At 41.4% G+C, this 17,366-nt stretch overlaps 1 long non-coding RNA gene across 4 annotated transcripts in view; it reads right to left on the bottom strand.

The window, feature by feature from the left end:
- LOC148895348 (uncharacterized) overlaps positions 1-8,709 on the bottom strand; it is an 88,488-nt gene extending 79,779 nt beyond the window's left edge. For 3 of the 4 annotated variants that reach the window (XR_016115649.1, XR_016115648.1, XR_016115650.1), the window contains exons 1-3: positions 8,586-8,709; positions 8,033-8,173; positions 7,348-7,464 (exon numbers count right to left, since the gene is read on the bottom strand). This is a non-coding gene — a long non-coding RNA (uncharacterized LOC148895348). Of the gene's footprint in view, positions 1-7,347; positions 7,465-7,900; positions 8,174-8,585 lie in introns of all 4 variants that reach the window. The other variant, XR_016115651.1, reaches the window with a different exon arrangement.
- Between the last annotated feature and the right edge of the window lie 8,657 nt (positions 8,710-17,366).

The raw sequence follows: 17,366 nt of genomic DNA, 5'->3' as shown, positions 1-17,366 counted from the left end.
GACTGGTTGGTAGCTTGTTTATCACGTCGAATGAAACAAACAGTCAAATCAACCAAGATGTTTCCCATGGCAAAGAAATGTAATGTTTATTTTTACACTCAGCCAGTCAACAATATCATGTTAGTTCATATGAACAGTTTGTATCTTCCAGGACTTGAGTAGTGGTCCTTACATCATGGGGCTTTGTATCATCACGAAATAGGTAGGAACGAGATCACCAACATTGCAGAAGTTGGTTAGGACAAAAAAACAACATCATAAAAATAACTGAATGTACCTAGGCGTACAAACTTAATCTGTTCCCAGACAGAGTGTATAAGGCGAAAAGTGTTTATCTCAAAAATTAATTTCCCATAGGAAACCATTAAAATGAGAATAATCCGTTCCCAGGTGCCATAAAACATAATTTTCTACTTCCTAATTTTCTAAGCCTTAAAATTACACAATACATAGCTTATTTTATGTATAATAAATGTGATATGGTATTATAATTGAAGAAATAAACTGTACTTTATATAAAGTCATTTTATTTACCTTTGTGGTGGTCGTTCATGGCTTGATGGAATGGAGTGGTTTCATCAGCATTAAATACTTGATGTGGAACGTAGCCTTCCCCTTTCACCATCTTGAGGAATGATCCCTTGGAGGTACTTTCTCTGTGATAATTTTACATTGTTCCTCATCAATAGTGTCCTGTTTAGCTAGGTTGATTGCTTTTTGCATCAAGTGTACAAATGGCTTATGAGGGTTATTTGTGGAGCCTGATTGATGGGATATTTTAACCTTGCAGTCTGCACTCTGCCTTTGAACTATCAAAGTTGAAACAAGTCCAAATTTCACTGTTTTCTATCCATTTTCTCATTCTCTCTTTGTCGTCTGCCTGTCTCTTTAATGTTTAACTGCCTCACTCTCTCCCTGTCTCTCTCTGTCTGTAACCTCCACCCCCTCACTGCTGCGTTCTTGACCAATCACATGGCTTTAACTGAAGACTGGGGGTGGGTAATAGAGGACAAAAACAGTTGGCTGCCATTTTCTTGTTAGGAGAACGGGCTCGTTCGCGGACGACACATCACTCATTGTGGCGCTCCGTGTGTATCCCGAAAAAAAAAATGTATGCCAAGGTTGAATTTTCATACATTTAGGAGAACGGGCTCGTTCGCGGACGACACATCACTCATTGTGGCGCTCCGTGTGTATCCCGAACAAAAAAATTGTATGCCAAGGTTTAATTTTCATAAATTTAACGTTCGTAAACCAAAAAGTTCGTAAGCCAATTGGTTCATAAACTGAGGTATCACTGTACTTTAATATTTAGTATTCAGTTTACTCTTTCTATATTTATTGAGATCGTCTTTTTTTAATTTCAACATTTATATGACATTTTATTGGTATATTTATTTGTACATTCAATTATTTCAACCATTTATTTATTTCAATATTAATTTTGTTATCCATACTGGATCATTGATTGAAGTGTTTTCCAACAGGAAACAGCGGCGATAAAACCTCAACCGGTCAGAACCAAAAGCAGACATCAAAGCAAAAGAAATACACATGTCCAATATTATCATCACACATCGCTATTGAATACCGTCGATCTGAATTAATGCAGGACTTTTGAATCATTTCTATCGGTGTATATAAGTACACACAAATGCAGCCAAAAGAAAGTAAAATCCTACTTCGAAGACCTGCAACTCTGCTTCACAACACCTGACTTCACCACATCATGGCAGCGTGTAGAAGTCGGCATCATGGCAGGTTGTACAATTTCACCCCTGGCCTTCACAATGGCCATGGAGGTCATCATCAGGGCCTCAAGGTGGGTGGTGGGAGGTGAGCGAACAAGGAATGGGATCCACCTCCCACCTATCCGGGTATACATGGATGACATGACCACCTTGACCACTACCGCAGCTTGCACCAGGCGGCTACTTGGAAAACTGCAGGAAAACATTAAATGGGCCCGGATGAAAATCAAGCCGAGCAAGTCACGCAGCATCTCAATCGTCAAGGGACAGCTAAAAAATGTGAAGTTCTGCATTGGTGATGACCCAATACCAACAGTGTCTGAGGAACCGGTCAAAAGCCTGGGCAGGTGGTACAATGCAAGCCTCAGAGACAAAGATCAAGTGCAGCAACTCAAGCAGGACATCACCAATAGTCTGGAAAACATCAACAAGACTGAGCTGACAGGAAAGCTCAAGCTCTGGTGTCTGCAGTTTGGACTTCTCCCTCGGGTAATGTGGCCACTCACAGTCTATGAGGCCCCACTCTCAACTGTGGAGAAGATGGAGCGAACCATCACTAGATATGTGAAACGCTGGCTTGGTGTTCCACGCTGTCTGTCTAACATCGGCCTTTATGGCAAAGGGGTCCTTGAGATTCCAATCACAAGCCTCACCGAAGAGTACAAGTGCGCTAAAGTGAGACTTCAGATGACTCTCACAGACTCCAGAGACCGGAACATCAGTCAAGCTGCACCCCCCCTATCAACGGGACGGAAATGGACGCCATCCATTGCAGTGCAGCAGGCCACAGCAGCCCTAAGGCACAGCGACATTGTGGGACACGTTCAGCTCGGAAGAGGGGGGTTTGGCCTTACAAACAAACCTTCTTGGCGTAAGGCTTCAATATCGGAAAGAAGGAAAATGGTGATAGCAGAGGTGCGCCGCCAAGAGGAAGCTGAAAGAACTGCACGGGCTGTCTCTCTTGCCAAGCAGGGACAATGGATGAGGTGGGAAGGCCTGGAGAAGAGAAGGCTCAGCTGGAAGGATCTCTGGGAAATGGAGGCAAGCAACATCAGCTTCATCATCAGAGCTATCAATGACGTGCTCCCATCTCCAAAAAAACTCCACCAATTGTATGGCGAAGATCCAACCTGTGACCTCTGTCGAACGCCAGGAACTCTCAAACACATCCTGACCGGTTGTAAGACCAGGCTCACACAAGGCCGCTACACCTGGAGGCACAACCAGGTCCTAAAAAGTTTGGCAGTTGTCCTTGAGAGCAAGAGGAATACCATCAACTCCTTGCCAATGCGAGCCACCATGTCCAGCACAGCACCATTGACCTTCATCCGAGAGGGACAGGAAAAGCCCAACCATCCTACTGACAAACCAGAAGTTGGACAGCTATCCGGGGCTCGCGATTGGGAGATGCGGGTTGACATTGGCCAGCAATTGGTTTTCCCAGCGGAGATTGCAGCCACCACCCTCAGACCAGACTTGGTGCTCTGGTCCTCGTACTCAAGGCTGTCTACATCGCAGAACTCACAGTCCCGTGGGAAAACTCTGTTGAAGAGGCCTATGAGCGCAAGAAGCTGCGCTACACAGAACTCGCAGTGGATGCGCAACAGCGGGGATGGAAAACCAAGGTATATCCAATTGAAGTTGGATGCAGAGGGTTTGTGGCTTCCTCCACCATCAGGCTGCTAAAAGACCTGGGTATCCATGGACAGGCTCTGCGGCACACAGTTAGGTCACTCTCTGAAGCGGCAGAAAGAAGCAGCCACTGGCTCTGGATGAAGAGGAAGGACCCTTGTTGGGCTCATAGGTCAGCAACCTAAGACCCCCCCCCCCCCCCCCTACCAGCTTCTGAACATCTGATTGGGCATGGGACACAAGCGTAGGCGTGATCAACCTGTCGCTGGCCACCATCAATGAGGGTGTCTAGTGATTAAAAAGCCGAAACACCCAATGATTCTTTGGCACACGACTGACGATGTGTCCCAAATTCAAAACCTCCCATCCCTGAGGCACAGCTCCAACATCACGTCCATTGGTTCATGATTCTCTTCTCTCTATCTCTTTCTCTCTCTCTCTCTCTCTCTCTCTCTCTCTCTCTCTCTCTCTCTCTCTCTCTCTCTCTCTCTCTCTCTCTCTCTCTCTCTCTCTCTCTCTCTCTCTCTCTCTCTCTCTCTCTCTCTCTCTCTCCCCTATCTCTCCTCTATCTCTCTCTATCTTTACTATCGCTATCTCTCTATATCTCTATCTCTCTATCTCTCTCTCTCTCTCTCTCTCTCTCTCTCTCTCTCTCTCTCTCTCTCTCTATTTCTATCTCTCTCTATATATCTATATCTCTCTATCTCTATCTCTCTAGCTCTCTCTCTCTCTCTTTCTCTCTCTCTCAATCTATCCCTCTATCTATCTCTATCTATCTATCTATCTCTCTATCTCTCTTTATCTCTATCTCTCTCTCTCTATCTCTCTCTTTCTCTATCTCTAAATATATCTCCCTATCTCTCTCTATCTCTATCTCTACCTCTACCCTCTCTATCTCTCGACCTCTCTCTATCTCTACCTTTACGTCTAAATCTCTATCTCTCTCTATCTCTCTATCTCTATTTATCTCTATATCTATTTCTATCTATCTCTCTCTATCTCTATCTCTATCTCTCTCTATCTCTACCTACCTCTCGATCTCTCTATCTCTCTACCTCTATCTCTACCTCTACCTCTACCCTCTCTATCTCTCTACCTCTCTCTATCTCTACCTCAACCTCTATCTCTATCTCTAGATCTCTATCCCTAGATCTCTATCTCTAGATCTCTCTCTCTATCTCTCTCTATCTCTCTCTCTATCTTTCTTTCTCTCTCTCTCTATCTTTACATCTCTCTCTATATCTCTCTCACTACTGACGATGGCACACTACAGACGATGTGTGTCATCTACGATGTCCCAAATTCACAACCTCCCATTCCTGAGGCACAGCTCCCACACCACTCTCAACATCAAGGCTAATCTCATGTGAGGACCATCCATTGGCACAAATGGACAGAATAACATCACGTCCAGTGTTTCATGATTCTTAGCGATTGATCACACACAATTTCAAAGTACATCACTGACACATTCACTTCATCTCGGAAAGTATGTGACAGGTTAAAAAGTACCTTATTTAATATTTTGGTGACAGGTAAAGCAGATCGCAAATGGTAAACATCTAAAATGTTTATTTAAACAAGGAACGCCTGCTTCGTTTAGTGTTTCGTGTCGGACCGATTTACATTGTTGGACAGGAAGTTGTGCGCATAACGTTTGTATTGCCCATGGGCATTCGAAGTAAACCACGGTTTAGTCAAGACGTACATCACCGCTTGTCTTGTGGTTTTTTTTCTGAATCCCACAATACTGTATCCCCCTTACCATAGTGGAGAGCACAACAAGTACACCTAACAGCGTCAAAAATGTCTGGATGCTTCCGTCCATCTTTGTGCATCACGTTTTAAACATATATCATGGATGCGAATGGATTTCAAACGCTAGTCGGCATGATGACCATTGAAAAAAATCAGGGCCAATTGGCGATGAGGGCTAAAAATGTCTTTGCACATAAATTGTTGACCTCAAGAATAATAATAATAATAATAATAATAATAATAATAATAATAATAATAATAATAATAATAATAATAATAATAATAATAATCAGTGCATTGTTATCAAATGGTGAGTATAGTTTTGCTTTTTTTGATTGTTGTTGTGCTGATGACCATTTTGTGTTTGGGAGCCTTTTACTGAGCCAGTTGCTTGTTCTGTAGCCACAAAGGGACATAAGTCTTCTTGTGCCGGTCCCAAGCCCGGATAAATACAGAGGGTTGTGTCAGGTAGGGCATCCGACGTAAAAGCTTGGCCAAAACAAACATGTGTATCATACCTCTGTAGATGGAGGTTACTGATTCGCTGTGGCGACCCCTTGAAGGGAAAAACCGAAAGGAAAAGAAGAAGAAGATCCATTCCTTTTCAAATCTGTTTATCCTCACGAGGGTCACAGGTATTCTGGAGCCAATATGAGCTGCCTTTCGGCATTTGCCAGCCATTTGTAGGGCCTCCATATACAAACAAACATTTCTGCTCACAATCACAAGCTCGCAACAATTTAGAATGTTCCAGTGTGAAGCTTGCCGTTCTCTTCCACATCGTCTTCTTCCAAATTTGGACTTGACAGCTTGATGGAAAAGTGGAAGCAGAGCTGTTTGAGTTGACCCAAAAAAAAAGTGAAACACGATGATGTCGAGAAGTCCACCATCTTTGTGATTGACCATTTTGGTGGCTTTTCATTTTTTGTGATGGTGGAAGACAGCTCACTTGTTTATTTGCGCTCATCCTGGCAATTTTCTAATCTATCTAATAGCTATCTACCTAGCTGGCTGTCTATTAGATATCTAGCTCGCTGGCTATCTAGCTCACTATTTTTTAACGATATTGTTAGCTAACTATTCGATATCTATGAGTTAGCTTTGAGTGAACTGCCGCTGCTCACCCAGAGAAAAACTTATCCAGTGATTGTAAAGTGACCTTGAGAGTTTTGAAAGGCGCTTGAAATGAAATGTATTATTATTATTATTATTATTATTATTATTATTATTATTATTATTATTATTATTATTATTATTATTATTATTATTATTATTATTATTGGCGGCCCGGTAGTCAAGTGGTTAGCACACTGGCTTCACAGTGCAGAGGACGCCGGTTCGCGTCCCGGTCCGGCCTCCCTGTGTGGAGTTTGCATGTTCTCCCCGGACCCGCGTGGGTTTTCTCCGGGTCCTCCGGTTTCCTCCCACACTCTAAAAACATGCATGGCAGGCAGATTGACCACTCCAAATTGTCCCTATGTGTGAGTGTGAGAGTGACTGTTGTATGTCTTTGTGTGCCCTGCGATTGGCTGGCAACCAATTCAGGTTGTCCCCCGCCTCGTGCCCGAAGACAGCTGAGATAGGCTCCAGCAACCCCCGCGACCCTAATGAGGAATAAGCGGTACGGAAAATGAGATGAGATGAGATTATTATTATTATTATTATTATTATTATTATTATTATTATTATTATTATTATTATTATTAACCTGTTAAGCATGGTTTTTTTGAAATATGAGCGTAAACCAGAAGACCTGTAAAGAACTCAGGCAGGCTGGGTAACCGGAACTGAAGCCTGCACCTCTGCAGTGTGAGGCAGATATGCAAACAAGTCCAGTACCCACTCTCATTTAATTATTTGTACATTTAAAGGATATTTAAAGGATTGTGGACTTTTCCAATAATAGCTTTTAAGGATAAAGCGGATTCAGAAAACAGATGGAAATTTTCAACGAAGTCAATAGTTCAACAAAAAAAAAAAAATCATGAAAAATATGTTTGTTTTGAAGGTAAACATGAAGACTGTCCTTGCCAGCATCTTACCTTTATAAATATTATCTTTATCCCTTTATACTCAACAGTATGGTATGTGCAATGCACTTTGTTTAGCATCTAACCGTAAATAAAAATGTAATTCAAACTTGATCAAAACCTTGGAAATATTAAAAAAAAGGATGTGCCTTTCTTTAGGTATTTTAAACACTCACCCACAGCTTGTCTCCAGCAGACTCTCCCCGACCTGCAGATACGCCATGCCAAAGTCTGCTATCCGAATATTGTTCTTCTCATCTAATAACAAATTCTCTGGCTTTAAGTCTCGGTGGCTGGATGAGAGGATGCAAAAGACAAAAAAGGGTTACAAAAGTCAAACCCATTAAAATTGCTCTTGATATAGCTGTCATGTTTACCCTTGTTCGCAGAGCAGTTTGGTAACTTCAATAATGCAGATTAAAAACATTTAGGAACTGTAATGAATTTATGATTGACATTCTGTGTAAGGCAATGTTAATCAATTGCTGTGTCCCCGTGACCCACATCTTTCTATTCTTGCCAATTTGAGACAGATTTTATGGAAATTGCAAAGAATATCCCAATAATAATTTTATAAACAACAATATATTTGATGAGAAAATATATGTCCAGCGTATCCCATTTCTAAACAAATGATAAATCACAAAAAGCATCTAGGAAGCTGTAATGCATGATCAAAAATGAAATATATTCAAAGCACATAAGGACATATTTTCTTTATCATCCTACCAGCATTTTTGTCAATCATCTGGTTAGGGGGGGTGTGGTCTTATGTCGGCCCCTGTTGTACTGATGAAAAACTATGGCCCCCTGGAGCATTTAAGTTGCCCATCCCTGGGTTAGATATGAAAGGTGACACACCATATGGAGTGGCTGTGGCAGAAGTCCAAAGCTGAAATGATCTGTCGGAAGAATTTCCGCGCTTCTTGAGGCGTGAGTCGGACTTTCTTCACAAGGTAGTCAAAGAGCTCTCCACCAGACACATGCTCAAGTACAAGGTACCTGCAAAGAGGCAAGATTTTGCACTTTAAACTTATCCTTGAGTATTTCCACTACCTCGACGAAACTATACTTTTTGGTTTTCTACTTCTTTCATAATTTTTCTTGCTGTAGTTTAAGAAAGTTTCCATTGTGAGTCAAATAAATGTTTTCTTATCTTTTCTTGTTTGAGTACCTTTACATGTGAACGGAGTATATTCAACAACATCAATGTTTTTCATTGTATCATAACAAATATTGAATTTATTCAGAATCTAACAAAAACAACGTAGCCACAAGGGGGCACAAGCCAGTGTCTTATTGTGCCGGTCCCAAGCCCGGATAAATACAGAGGGTTGTGTCAGGAAGGGCATCCGACGTAAAAAAAAAATAATTGCCAAAACAAATATGCGAATCAAACCTATGAATCCCATACCGGATCGGTCGAGGCCCGGGTTAACAATGGCCGCCATTGGTACTGTTGACCTTCAGGGTGCCAGTGGAAAATGGACTACCACCCTTTTCCTTTGGTAACTGTCGTGTCGTCAGTCTAATCCTTGTTCGCTTACCTCCCCAGATAAATCTTGTGATCAGTTTGTCCCATTCCACAAATTGTTTTTGTCGTATGGGTACTGGTAGCGACTGGTAGAGATAGCAACCTTGAAAGAATATTCATTTTCACTATTTCAATCCTGGATCTTAAATCTAGGATGGGTGTTGACGATCTCCCCACGTCTGCCTTAATGACTTGGTTAATCTTTGTATAGTTTGATTCAAACAGTTTGTCTATGTGCTTTGTGATGTACACGCCGAGATACTTTACTCTTTCAGCATCCCACCTTAATTTGTAATTTCCCTTAATTGACTTTGATGGAGTGTAATTTAGTGCTAGGATTTGTGTTTTAGTCACATTCAGTCTATATCCTGAGTAGTGTTCATATTCTTCTCGTTGTTGCATCAGTATCGGGAGGCTATCTTCCGGTTGTGTCAAATATATTATCAGATCATCAGCAAACAGGCTGAGTTTATGTTCTGAGTCTCTCCTCTCCACACCCTTGATGTTGTGGTTCTGTCTGATTGCTTGGGCTAGGGGTTCATTGAAGATATTGAATAATGTTGGTGAGAGGCAACATCCTTGTCTTGTCGATCTTTCTAGTATTATTCGGTCTGTCAGGCTGCCATTCACTTTCACTCTTGCAGTTGGCCCATTATATAGTGTTTCTATATTTCTAATTGAATCTTTGTTAAAGCCGAATTTACCCATGACTTTGCATAGATAGGCCCAGCGGTCACTATCAAATGCCTTTTCTGCATCCGTGCTCACCAACATTGCACTTGTTCCCGCCTTGTGGATCGCCTCCACCATGTGTATAGTTTTTCTTATATTATCCTGGGCCTGTCTATTTTTAATGAAACCTGTCTGTTCTCTATTGATAATATCGGGCATGACTGTCTCATATCTTTTTGACATAATCGAAGTATATATTTTATAGTCGACATTAAGTATGGATATTGGTCTGAAGCTCCTGCATAACTCTTTATTTTTACCCTCTTTTGGTATTATAGAGACGATTGCCTCTTTCCATGTTGGGGGAATTTTACCCTCCTTCATGGTATATATGAGTGAAGATAACAAAAGTGGGCCTTGTTCTTGTCTAAATATCTTGTAGAACTCTGAGGGGAATCCATCACTACCCGCAGCTTTACCATTTTTTGTTCCATTGATCGCCACCTCCAATTCTATTTCCGTTATCTCAGAGTTAAAGAATTCATTGTCTTCTTCCCTTATCAATGGTAATTTCAGACCATCCAAGAATTTGGCAATTCTCTCCTCATCTGCCGCCTTCGGTTGTGTATATACAGTTTTATAATATTGCTCAAATGATTATCCTATTTCCTTTGGTTCTTTTAATATTGTATTGGTTTTGGGGCACCGAATCTTGTGTATTGTGTTTAGCGCTTGTTGTGTCCTCAACCTTCTTGACAGTATTTTATTTGCTTTAAGTCCTCCTTCATAGTAAATCTCTTTTACAAAACATGCTCTTTTTTCCACTTCTGTTAATAACATTCGATTTATTTCCCTTTTGGTTTCTGTCTTCTTTGTGAATATCTCTGTATTATTTGTTGTTTTGTGTTGGTCTTCTAGTTCTTTCAATTGTCTTGTTAAGGTTTTATATAATTTTTCTCTTGTCTTTTTACGATGTATTGCATGTGCTATACATTTCCCTCTTTTTACTGCTTTCAGCGCATCCCACACCATATTTGGATTCACTTCTCCATTGTCATTGTCTTCCTTACATTTGATTATATCCCTTTAGTTCCTGTACTAGTTCCTCGTCATTCAATAACCCTGTGTTAAATCCAAGTTGTGTTTTTCCTTCTCCTGTTCAATTTCACTCTCATATAAACGGCACTGTGGTCTGATAAATCTGTGACACCAATTCTACATTCTTCCACTCTGTGTTTGTCTTTGATCTTCATGACAAAATAGTCTATTCTAGCATAGATTGCGTGTGGATGGGAGTAATGTGTGTAATCTCTATGCAACGTGTGTGAGTCCCTCCATACATCTATTATCCCGAGTTGTTTTATTTGTGTGTTAATGTAATTGGTTATGTGTAATCTAGATTTCTTTGTGCTTGTTGTATGTAAGTCATGGTTGAGCACCACGTTGAAGTCTCCTCCACATATCACGATCCATATACCATTTAGGGTGCAGAGTGCTAATCTGACACTTATATTAAGTGAAAACATGAAAATTCAGCCTTTTGTTTAGCTGTGAGGATCATATGAACTTTTTATTGCCTTAAACGCATTTTCAGAGCAAGAGAAACACGTTTTCTGAACTTAAAATTTTCTTCATGGTTTTCAGTTTTATGATAAAATTAGAGTGTATTCAGGCTTTAAGGCTTATTGCCTTAAACTCATTTTCAGAGCAAGAGAAACACGTTTTAAATGTTTTCTTGATTGTTTTAACTTTTATGATGAAATTAGAGTCTATTTATGCTGCAGAGTGTCACACTAAATGACAGTCAACTAAAGTCAACGTTTCAGGCAATAAAAAGTTCACATGATCATCACAGCTAAACAGAAGGCTGAATCTTCATGTTTTCACTTGTATAAGTGTCAGATTAGCACTCTGCAGCCTAAATAAACACAAATTTAGTCATAAAACTTAAAACCATGAAGAAAACATTTACTTCAGAAAACGTGTTTCTCTTGCTCTGAAAATGCGTTTTGCGGTTGAGAAGCTACCTCGAAGGGAAAGAAAGCCTCACCCTACCTTCTTTACAAAGGATTCTCCGATCTCTCTATCAGGAGAGAGGAGCCACTGAATTGTACAAGCAGCTCTCATTGGTAGTGCAGTCTAATAAAGAGACCCCGCAGACCTTTCTACTCCGTGCAATGGATCTTCGTCAAAGGATTATTTTTGCATCTCAAGAGGCCGAATCAGGTTTGAAGTATGATCCTACATTGGTCCAGAGTTTATTCCTGCACACAGTTCTGACAGGGTTACAGAGTGACAATGTAAATAGTGACAAACTTTCCTCCTGCTAACCACCAAATCAGATGAAGTACTGTTAGAAAAAATCCACATAGAATGTGCAAATGAAAAGGAGAGACAGGAAAAAAAGAAAAATGCTGCTGCACAGGTGATAACAGTGAACACTGTCCAGTTAGATGACACACCAGCCCCTATTGGGAAGAAGACAGTCTTAAAGCAGAATACTGTTACTGTGCCGAATGAAATCCTTTCAGAGATCAAAGAGATGACGTGAGAGATAATGCTTTTAAAGGGGCTGCGGGCAGAAGTGTCCCAGATCAAAGAGATTATTCAGAAATAAACAGCCACTTCTCAGCCCACCAGCGGAGGACCTGAACAGGTCGTCTTCACTCCACCTTCACCATATCAGGTAGATCCACCAGCCAGGCACTACTACACCCAACACTCCCCATCAGCTCTTCAGCAGTACCACCCAACACCAGGTCCCAGGACGATGAGGGGGGCAGCCGTTCGCCCCTCAGCAGTACTACATGCCCCGTTGCCCTCAGCCCAGGTGTTATTCTTGTATTCAGTCAGGTGAAGAATATTGTCAGCACTGTTTTAAATGTGGAAGTAGTGAACATTTCAGGGCAGGCTGCAAAGCACAGAACTCAGCCAGTAACCATGCTTTAAACTAGAAAGGGTTACCCCAGTGGGACATGGTGTGACCACAGAGACAGATAGGTCCCAGTGTTACAGTGGTGCTATGAAAATGGAATGTAAGCCCCACACATGTGGCCCCGTTCAGAAGAGACATAAGCAGTCATTTTTTCGAGCGTACAGATAAGAAACAGTGTGGCAAATTACCTTCGGTCATGGAGTTAGTGGGAAATAAATGTCTTATTCTGTGCTTTTTGGGTAACAAAAGGGTTGAAGCACTCTGGGACTCGGGGTCCCAGGTGTGTGCTGTAGATGAGTTATGGAAAAAAACGAACTTACCTGACGTGTCATTGAAAAATGTGAATGAGCTTATTGACCCTGATAATACTCTCAATATTGTGGCAGCTAATGGAACGGATATGCCTTATGTAGGATCGCTTGAGATACCATTTAAACTTGGTGCGAATGATCCAGGGCTACTTGTACCAGTTTTAGAACTAAAAGGTGACCAGCAACAGTGTCCTATCATAGGGTTTATTGTCATTGAGCGTCTTGTGTTAGATAGCCTCTCTAATGAGACACAAACAGGGGATACAGAAAAGCTCTTGAAATCGGTTAGACTAGCTAATCCCCACCTTAAGCGCAATGAAGCTGCCACTTTCATAAAAGCAGTTAGTGTGGGACCAGCGCATGAGTACCGTGTAAAAACAACAAATGAGAGATTCACTATAGGCATAGCTCACTTCTTATTCCATGCAAAGTACAGGCTAAGCCCTTTAAGGAAGATGTTACATTGTTTTTTGAGCCAAGTGAAAACCCACAGTGGCCAGATGGCCTCGAGTTTTGTGACTCGTTTGTCTCAGTAAAGGCAGGTTCTATCCCTAGGACAGTTGTTAGTGCCCAGAACCCTACTAACCATGACATTAGGTTTCCAGTAAAAACTATTATTGGTACAGTGCAGTCAGTAGGGTCTGTCTACCCAGCTAACATATTTAAAAGAGACTTTCCTTCAGCGGTTGTCAATGAGGTCCATGTCCAGGATACCACCATCCCTCTCAGTGAGCAGTGGGACCCCCTTATTGACCTTTCTCATCTGGACGAAGAAAAAAGAAAGACCGTTCAGCAGATGTTGAGAGAGGAATCGGCATCATTTTCAAAATCGGACGACGACATAGGGTTTGTGTAAAACCTACAAATGGACATTTTGTTAAAAGACACTGAGCCCGTTTCAAAGACATATATTTCTGTCCCAAAGCCACTGTACAGAGAGGTGAAAGACTATTTACAGGACTTGATAGCGCAGGGGTGGGTGGAAAAGTCCACTTCCCCCTACTCATCCCCTGTCGTCTGTGTCAGGAAAAAATATGGTACACTGCGCTTATGTATTGACTACAGAGAGCTGAATCGGAAAACACACCCTGACCGGCACCCCATCCCACGGGTACAGGACGAGGTGGACAACCTTGGGGGTAACACCATCTTCTCGCTGCTGGACCAAGGCAAAGCATACCATCAGGGGTTCATGTCCAAAGAGAGCCGACACCTGACCGCCTTCGTGACCGCTTGGGGCCTTTATGAATGGATTCGAATCCCTCTTGGACTCATGAATGCACCAGCAGCGTTCCAGCGGTGTATGGAACAATATCTGGAGGGGTTACGGGACGAAATATGTGTCCCCTATCTTGAAGACATTCTTGTTTTCAGCGGTGTTTTTGACAACCACGTTGAGGACGTCAGGCGAGTGTAGCGACGTCTCAGAGAAAATGGAATAAAACTCAAATACCAAAAGTGTGACCTCTTCAAGCCAGAAGTGAGGTACTTCGGCAGGATTGTCTCTGCTGAGGGGGGCAGAATGGACCTGGCAGATACAGCCGGAGTGCGACCCCTGAAAAACAAGCAGCCAGGCACTGTCGGTGAGATTTGAGCCATTTTGGGACTATTAAGCTATTATAGGCAATACATCAAATTTTTCTCTTGTATTGCTAGTCCCTTGTATGATTTGCTTAAAGCCCCTCTCAATGTTGAGAGTTGCTATGTAGACAAAGAAAAAAATGGTAAGTGAGACATAACAGTGTGTCTTCCAACACACGTATTGAGTGGAGTGATGAGCAGCAGTCAGTGTTAGAGCAGCTAATAGACTGCCTAGTTCAACCACCAGTTTTTAGGTTTTCCTGACTTCGCGCATCCTTTCATACAGATGCCTCCAACCGGGGTTTAGGTGCTGTGTTGTACCAAAGACAAAATGGCAAACTTCGAGTGATAGCCTATGGCTCTCGGACTTTAACTGCAGCTGAGAAGAATTAAACTAAAGAATTAAATAACATACACTCGGGCAAGTTGGAATTTTTGGCGCTTAAGTGGGCGATCACAGACAAGTTTCGTGATTATTTGTACTGTGCACCATTCTTCACTGTGTTTAGTGACAATAATCCACTCACTTATGTACTGTCGACTGCCAAGTTAAATGCAACTGGGTGCAGGTGGGTCGCAGAACTTTCTGATTTTAATTTTACTGTTAAATATCGTCCTGGTAAGGAAAATGTTGATGCAGACTGTTGATCTAGGATGCCTCTTGATATGGTAACATATATGGAAGGATGTACAAAAGAAATGAGCGAACGCTGGTGCGTATGGCTGCCGCTGCTCACCTGCAGAAAAAAAAATATCCTGTGACTGTAAAGTGTCCTTGAGAGTTTTGAAAGGCGCTTCTAAATGAAATGTATTATTATTATAAATGTCATATGATGCTGTGAGTGCTGCCGTACAAGCAGTTGACCAAAAGAACGAATCTAGTGCAGCTTGGTCGATGGGAATCTCAGCTACGTGTGCCGAGGTGTCACTAAACACACCGATAGCCCCATTTACTGTTGGACAGATCAAGCTAGATCAAGAGACTGACCCCATTATAGGACATATTATTAGATACAAACTGGCAGAGACGAAACCGCTAGGTACTGAACTAAGAAAGCATTGTCCTCAAATGGTTTATTTTGTGAGGGAATGGGACAAGCTGCACTTTAATGACAGAGGTGTTTTGTACAGAAAAACGGCAAACAGAACCCAACCACTGCTTCCTGAAAAACACAAGGTGACAGTGTTAAAAGAGCTGCATGATGAAATGGGCCACCATGGTGTAGAAAGGACTCTTTCCCTTGTAAGGGATCGTTTTTACTGGCCCTTTATGCAAAAAGAAATAGAGGACTATGTACTGAGAGTGTGTGTGTGCCTAAAAAACAAAAAGCCCAACCGTGAGGCCAGATCCCCTCTCACTAATATGGTGACTACTCAGCCTTTTGAACTTGTCTCTGTTGACTTTTTGCATCTTGACAAATGTAAGGGTGGTTATGAATACGTGTTTGTGCTAGTAGACCGTTTTACACGTTTTGCTCAAGTTTATGTGTAACCGGCCTCAGGCCTAGGGGATACCTGGGTCAGTCCAAAGGCGTCACAGGCAGGTAGCACTGTGCACGACGAGGAAAAGACGACACGAGACAACCGTGTTAATCAGCTTCACACAGCGGCATTTATGACTAACTCATTTACTCATCAAAACATCAATTCAGCAATTTCAATATCAGAATACCTTCATGTGTAGATCTATACATTCAACATCTATACATTGTATATATATCCTCCACATTCGCACATGCTTATATACGTCTGCACGCTCGTGTGTGTTGTACTGGGAACTACAATTGATATCCAAAAATGCAAATTCATCAAAGCCACAAAACAAGGTTTCATCGCCCAACAAGTCCCCAATTACTTTAACATCTTGAGGATGTCTACACTTATTATTTTGAGTACCTGTGAACAACGAGGAAAAGACGACGAGACAACCGTGTTAATCAGCTTCACACAGCGGCATTTATGATTAACTGCGCATGCGTGAGCTGAGCCTACATCGTCTTCCTCTGTTCCATTCACAGGTGCATAGCACCCTCTCCTGACTTGGTAGTCTAATCGAATAACATACAGTAACGGAGGTCGTTCCTACACTCTCCCCTGCTTTAAAAGATGTCCCCCGACATCTTGACTATACCAACAACAAGTAGTCAAGGACCAGTAGAAGCACAGTCATCTGTCGGGTCTCCGTAGGGTGGTGTCAGTCACATTCAAATGCAAGTCTGCTGTCTAATAAGTCTATACTGTCGGGGTAGTTCACATGATCCTCACACCTAAACAAAAGGCTGAATCTTCATGTTTTAACTTGTACAAGTGTCAGATTAGTACTCTGCAGCCTATGTAGACACTAATTTCACCATAAAACGTAAAACAATGAAGAAAACGTTTAGTGCAGAAACGTGTTTCTCTTGCTCTGAAAATGTGTTTAAGGCAATAAAAAGTTCACATGATCCTCACAGCTAAACAAAAGGCTAAATCTTCATGTTTTCACTTGTATAAGTGTCAGATTAGCAATCTGCAGTCTAAATACACACAAATTTAGTCATAAAATTTAAAACAATGAAGAAAACATTTACTTCAGAAAACGTGTTCCTCTTTCTCTGAAAATGCGTTTAAGGCAATAAAAAGTTCATATGATCCTCAGAGCTAAACAAAGGCTTAATCTTCATGTTTTCACTTGTATAAATTTGAGATTAGCACTCTGCAGCCTATATAGACTAATTTCACCATAAAACGTAAAACAATGAAGAAATTTTTTAGTGCAGAAAACGTGTTTGCTTGCTCTAAAAATGCGTTTAAGGCAATAAAAAGTTCACATGATCATCACAGCTAAATCTAAATCACAGCTAAAACAGGAGACGGAATCTTCATGTTTTTCACTTGTATAAGTGTCAGATTAGCACTCTGCAGCCCAAATACACACAAATTTCATCATAAAACATAAATCATAAAAAATGATTAAAAAACATTTACTTCAGAAAAAGTGTTTCTCTTGCTCTGAAAGTGCATTTAAGGCAATAAAAAATTCATATGATGCCCAGAGCTAAACAAAAGCCTTAATCTTCATGTTTTCACTTGTATAAGTGTCATATTAGCACTGTGCAGCCTATTTAGAAACTAATTTTATCATAAAACTTCAAACCATGAAGAAAATATTTAGTTCAGATA

Source organism: Hippocampus bargibanti, linkage group LG07 (genome assembly GCF_051943395.1).
Source record: "Hippocampus bargibanti isolate YZ-2025 linkage group LG07, ASM5194339v1, whole genome shotgun sequence".
Lineage (NCBI taxonomy): Eukaryota > Metazoa > Chordata > Actinopteri > Syngnathiformes > Syngnathidae > Hippocampus > Hippocampus bargibanti.
The sequence above is the reverse complement of the archived record's forward strand: the minus strand, read 5'-3'. Positions and strand labels throughout refer to the sequence as shown.